General features: G+C 37.7%; 1 long non-coding RNA gene across 4 annotated transcripts; it reads right to left on the reverse strand.

Moving 5' to 3' along the window:
- Positions 1 to 1,532: 1,532 nt before the first annotated feature.
- Positions 1,533 to 5,607, reverse strand: LOC112173272. 4 transcript variants are annotated; one of them, XR_002925514.2, is made up of 6 exons: positions 5,255 to 5,607; positions 4,978 to 5,071; positions 4,145 to 4,407; positions 2,390 to 2,470; positions 1,925 to 2,058; positions 1,533 to 1,786 (listed from the first exon to the last, which is right to left on the reverse strand). It is a non-coding gene; the product is annotated as an uncharacterized LOC112173272 (long non-coding RNA). The 4 variants fall into 4 exon arrangements; XR_005801128.1 differs by lacking the exon at positions 4,978 to 5,071 and having other exon boundaries at positions 2,390 to 2,467; positions 5,255 to 5,604; XR_002925515.2 differs by lacking the exon at positions 4,978 to 5,071 and having other exon boundaries at positions 1,533 to 1,783; positions 5,255 to 5,604.
- Between the last annotated feature and the right edge of the window lie 632 nt (positions 5,608 to 6,239).

Raw genomic sequence — 6,239 nt, forward strand, 5'->3', positions numbered from 1 at the left:
CTGTTATACCTTTCTGTTAGAATTGCTCTGATTACCTATGAGATTTATGCTACTCGAGTTGAGATGTGTGTTTTGTGAATTAGAGACTGATGTTGATTTTGGGAGCAGGGTGGCTCCAGGAGCATAAGGATGAATTGATTGAGGAGTGTAAATTTTCTTTCTACAGGTTTTGGGTAGTTCATTTTAGGGGAAGTTCTGCCAAATTTTTGGAAGAATTTCTTCTAAGGTGGACCTCGCAGGGCCACTTCGGATTTCAGGGTGAAATCCGAGGCGGGACCTGTCAAGTTTTCCATTCGAAGAGAGCCGAATCAAATGCACCTAGTCAATTCAAATTCCATCATATCCAGATCCAAATTAGAATCTCTAAATTCAATTAAAACCCTAGCCTACGCAAGAAGCCAAGAAGACGAACCTCATTTTCTTCTCTAAGAGTGCCATCAGATCTACTTTGGTCCCATCAGATCTACTTTGGATCGGCGTCGAGATCAGAGAAAAAGTGGGAGAAAGAGGAGGAGGTGGTGAAACGATGCCGTCTCGTTTCGCTCCGATCAGCAACAAGGCTTCTCTCCGTCGAGATCGTCCGGCAAGCGCTGAGCTTCGCTGCGCAATAGTCCGTTGCCGCCGAGGGAGAGCTTCTGACGTCGGAGATGTTCTTCGTCGGCGACGCCATGGATGACAGCCATGGCGAGAAGCGAACGAGCTCATCGGAGAGACTGAGAGAGAGAACGTTGAATCGCTGGCAAGAGAGAGAAGAGAGAACGAAGGATTTTTTTGTTTTTTTTTGTTTAAAGAGAATGGATCTGATATGTTGGTTTTGACGTTTTGTTAAGTGGAAGGGTAAAATTGTCAGAGACAATAATTTGAAGGTGAAAGTGGCCTTATGAAGACAAAAAGAGTTGTGTGGCCTTATAACTAATTAAAGTTTTAAAATGACACTTGTGTGTAATTTTCTATTGATATTTCTCCGTTTGTGTAGAAAAATGGTTGTGTGGGACAGTTATTTCTTGGTGCCCCCGTTATCTCCTAGAGATTTTGTATATATGACTCAAAAAGGGAAGACTAGACTAATTAAACAGCATACTCAACCTAGAAAGTGTTGGGTGTGATTTAGTCTTAGGCCCAGTTTGGGATTGCTGTGCTGTGAGAAGAATCACTTCTGATATTGCTGCGAGAAGAATCACTTCTGATATTGCTGCGAGAAGAAGCAGCTGACGTGTTTGGTAAACTGTTTTTAAAAGTGTTGTGTGATCCAAAAGCAATTTCTAAGTGTTTGGTAACTTATAAGTAAAAAGTGTTTTGGTTGGGTATAATTACCAAAATGGGCATAGATGATAAAAGATGCTACTAAAATACATAACTTTGTTTTCCGATTATGTAACTATACCAAATTAAAAAATTTCTCATGTATTGTCCTTGTACACTAGTTCAAGTTATCAATGCATCACTTCCATCTCAATATATATATATCAATTCTACAAATTATATAAGCAATTTTAGTTTTTTGTAATTTGTTTGGTTATATATTTGCTTGGACCAAATAAAAAATTACCTTAAACCCTTAAATATTATACAAATGAGTTGAGAATATTACACAAAACATTCCCCCACCATGGTCAATGGGAAACATTACACAAAATGTATTAAGGTCAATACAAATTTGCAACTAAATGCTAAGTAGATGCATTCATTAGACTTTGTGCAATTGTATTTCTTAACACCTCCATTTCTTGTCTTCCCAGACCATCTTCTTCAAAAGCATTGTCTTCCATCTCTTCATTAATCTCTTCTTCAAAAAAAAGATGCATAAATATTACACACTTGAACAGAATTCTAGTACAAAGTTAAGAATTATCACTCAGATGAAGAGTTGTATATATGCAATTCACCATCCATTTGCCACAGGAAGTCAAATTCTAAAGCATACCTTCAGCTTATATCGCTTTCCTGTCGTTTTACACTGGTTGAGTACTAGAGCGTATTCAATATTAGCTTGTAAGCTTGAACACCCAACTCATCTTTCAAACTTCTCAATCGTTCATCTTCTTGATCAACGCTTTGCTGCAACCACATCCAATAATTCCGATTTATCAAGGCAGATGGAAAGTGAGAAGTGGTTTATATATATTATGTTAAGCAGTAAAGGAATTCTTTATTTTAAGCAGTAAAACTTAAAATGTAGTTTTATTTGTTTGGAAATCTGCACTAAATTGTCTGGCCTTGAGTAGTAGCTTGCCAAGGAATTCTTTATTTTAAGGCCCAGAACACACATCAAGCAAGACACATATAATCATTGTGTAATACTTTTTCCCTTTCCCAATTTTGACTTTGTACCTAAAAATTTATATGCAAAGAGCAACTGAGCATCAATTCTAAGGGATTGAAAACTCACCAATTCAGGAAAATAGATAAAGAGGGCACTCCACTTATTAATGCCTCCCTAGCTCCAGCAACAACACCCGAGTACTGCCTACTAAAAATTAACATACAAAGTAAACATTAGACTCCAAATATAGGCTATTCATTGCTAGCAAGGTAACCAAAAAAAGAAAAAATAACATAGCCATTACTCATTTTAACAGAGCCATTAGTGGTTTACCAGTTTGATTTCATGATTACAACAAGCCAAAAATAGAAACTCACCCCACAGAAGAAACAACAGTAACACAAAAATGGGGAAAGCTATATATTCTTCAGTTCAAAAATGATGGTATCCCAGTTAGCCAAAAAGATAATGGCAAACCCCAAAAATGATGGTACGAATCTGCAAATTTTACTGTATTTTTCTTACAACTTTATAGAACCAAGCATTGTATCAATTCTTAGTGAGGATTTGGAAAGAATAAGTTCCCTTCAGCATTTCGTGAGGATTTGGAAAGGATAAGTTGGGGGTAGATGGACTAATGCTAAGTTGGGGGTATCAATTCTTGGGGGGGGGGGGGGGGGGGGGGGGGGTAGATGGACTAAATGCTAAGCTCATATCTTTGGAAAGGATAAGTTCCCTTCAGGAAACAATTTATTTTCTTCCTTCAACTTGCACAAAAGTACCTAGTAGTTCTGACTTATGAGACTCTGAAGTTTACAAGCCATGGACATTACTTGAATCATTCAGTTGCTCAATTGAAGAAGGAAATTGTTCCTTATATATGGGAGCACATAAAAATTTATTTAAAATAAATAAAAACCCTTCTAAGAATAAAAAACTAGGGTCCAATCTTATTTACCATAACATTTCCGTTTAAAACTCCTCCAGCCCTCCAGGATATCACCTTACCAGCAAAGCAACAATATATCCTAGTCACGAGGCAATCAATTTATGTTATGGTCTCAACGATTAATCTGCATCCTACTTGTTTTGTTCATCAGAACCATATCTCCACTCTCGTTTTTCTTTTATTGATCTATTAATAATTATTCCAACTCACATGCCTAGGAGATGCAGGAATGCGTGGCAGTATGCAGAACTCAGATCATCATGTCACAAGTATTAAAGAGGAAAAAAGAAAAAGTTGTGCAAATAGCGAAACAGGTAGAAAGAAATACAGGACTCCATAAGTAAATTCGGAACAAGAATGCATTACCGAAGGGCTGAACAAGTTGTTGTGATATGGAGGCAACTGGAACCCTCCAAAACCAGCAAACCAGCACAAGATATGTCAAGACCTTAAAATGAAAATTTACTGTAGTACTCATTCTTAGTGATACAATAGAACCAAGCATTGTATCAATTCTTAGTGATATATGCAAAGAGCTTCCACTACGGCGACTCTTGTTTTCCGAAGATGAAGTATTCTGTATTCTCGGGGTGTGTAAACCAAGACCAAGACTGAGACCAAGTTCGATTAATATAAATGTCTAGTCTTCTAATGGTAATGGTATGTCTTGATTTCCAGGAAAGAGGTAAAAGGAAAAACAAAAAATCTTTGTTGAACATACAAGACGCGTGATAATAAACTATAAAGATCTAAGAACAAAAATCTCAAATCTAACCAAATAGATCTAAGAACAACCAAACAGATCAAGCAACCAAGCATACGCCCAAAATCAAGCATACGCCCAAAATCAACCAAACAGATCTAAGAACAAAAATCTCAAATCTAAAACCAGATAAAGATAGTTCTGTAAAAGAGTTGGTATGAGGTTTTACCTTTTAGAATTGGAGAACGATGCTGCACTACCAAGTTTTTGAAGAAGACCAGAAGAATGCTTGAATACTTGACCGTAGAGAGGGAAGGATGGGAAGACAATCAGAAATAGCTCCTCTCGTATTTCTGATGATGCTTCTCAAAGACGAAGGGAGGAGAAGTAGAGGGCTTCTCTCCCAATTTGTGCCGATGAGGATTAAGGTTAGGGATTTGACGGCAAAGAAAGGAGCAGCAGAGGAGAACGATAGAGAGGGAACAATCGCATCTGAAATGAAAGGAAGAGATAAGCCTGCTGGGTTCAGTGTGATTTTTAGGAAAGAATGAGGGCAAAATAGACAGTTCAAAATTTTCATTTAAACCCTCCGTGTTTTTTCGGAGAGCTTCCGCAGAATCAATTTTGCAAAGCAGCAATTTGCTGCTTCTCATAAACTAGCTTTTCAGAGAATTGATTCCCTCAAAATCAGCTTTAGGACATACATGGTGTTTGGTAAATTTAGGCCTAAAATCACTTTTAGGATCAAAAGCAGGTTGGGAATCAATCCCAAACTGGGAATCAAAAGCAGGTTGGGAATTAATCTCATTCGCAGCTTTCATGGGTCAGCCATTTCATCAAGCACCTGCCAGGTGCAATAACACCACTTATTTTGAAACCCTAATTGGCCCCTATCCTTAGACCATGGAATCCTTTTATTTTTATTTTTTTTGGGTGATCAAAGACCATGGATTTGAGGTTATTACTTCATCTTTTCTCAAACAGCATATATAATTGGAAAAACTAGGAAAGCAGAGATATTTTGACAAACAACAATGACTTAAAAGATGTCAAAGTTCTCACCTCCAGGACCTGCGCGTTACTACAAAAATGTGACCACATCAAAGTTCTCATTTTTTGAATGCTTATTCAAGACTTAAACACCAGTTTGGTTACGCTGAGAAATCAAAAGATATGAAAAGCTGATGAATCAGAAACTTTAAGGCAGTGTTTGGGTAAGATATTTTGAGGTGGGAGATGACAATTCACTCATTCACAGGGATTTTAGAATCCCATGTGATGAGTGCCCTGTTTGGCAAAGAAACATGAAGGAATTTGAAAGAACGGGACTTTCACACACCTTGCAATGAAATGGCCCTTGATCCAGACCCCGATTCGATCTCTGAATCATCCATTTCCGGCCACCGAGATGTTCCTTGACAACACGCCAATATCGCAGAGCCCTTGCCAGAGGAGCAGCAGCGACCGATCCCCTTTCATCCCGGTGATTGTGCTCCGAGCAGGGCTGGGCCTTCGGCCGCTGCCGTCTAGCATGGCGGAATTCTTGATTGGCTCGGGTTTAGACTGGTTGCTCCACCAATTGACCAATTGTGTGGTAAGATCGGAATATAAGATTCTAAAAAAAAATCCAAAACCCAGATTTGAATCACTTTGAAGGAGGTCGAAGAATGAGCGAAGGTCACCGAACTCGGGTAAAACTAGTATACTGGTAATTCTGGAGCTGAAGTGGCTGTTATATTCTACACTGTTTGGTACAGTGGTAAAGGCACAATTAGATTTGATTTCTATACTTTTATTTTTCCACATCAGCCACCTAAATTATTGATAAAAAAAAAAAAAGGCTTATTTTCCCTTTCAAAAAAAAATAAGGCATATTTTCAACTACACAGATGTTGGCTATTATTTTTCCGCTAAATTAATAGTCCTCTAAGAATAACGTAGTGATTTTCTCTCTAATATTTGTAAATAAGTAGCTAAAAATAATTTAATTCTCACATCCAAAATAATGTATTTTTTACATCTAACAATCGATATCTTAAGCCTTGTATCTGTTGACGGTCTTGCTCTTTGAAAGGTAGAGTTGATAAAAATTAGGTTATAAACTCATATTCGGTTGACCTAGAGGATCGGGGTGGAAACATAGACCAAATTGGATCAATTTTGGACTAAATGCCTGAACTAATGTAATTCTCACATCTAGCGATCATTTTTCCAATCCTTGTATCCGTTGACGGTCTTGCTCTTTGAAGATTAGAGTTGGTTATAAAGTCTTATTCAGTTGACCTAGAGCATTGGGGTTGAAAAATATATCGAAATTGATCAAT

Source organism: Rosa chinensis, chromosome 6 (genome assembly GCF_002994745.2).
Source record: "Rosa chinensis cultivar Old Blush chromosome 6, RchiOBHm-V2, whole genome shotgun sequence".
NCBI classification, from domain to species: domain Eukaryota; kingdom Viridiplantae; phylum Streptophyta; class Magnoliopsida; order Rosales; family Rosaceae; genus Rosa; species Rosa chinensis.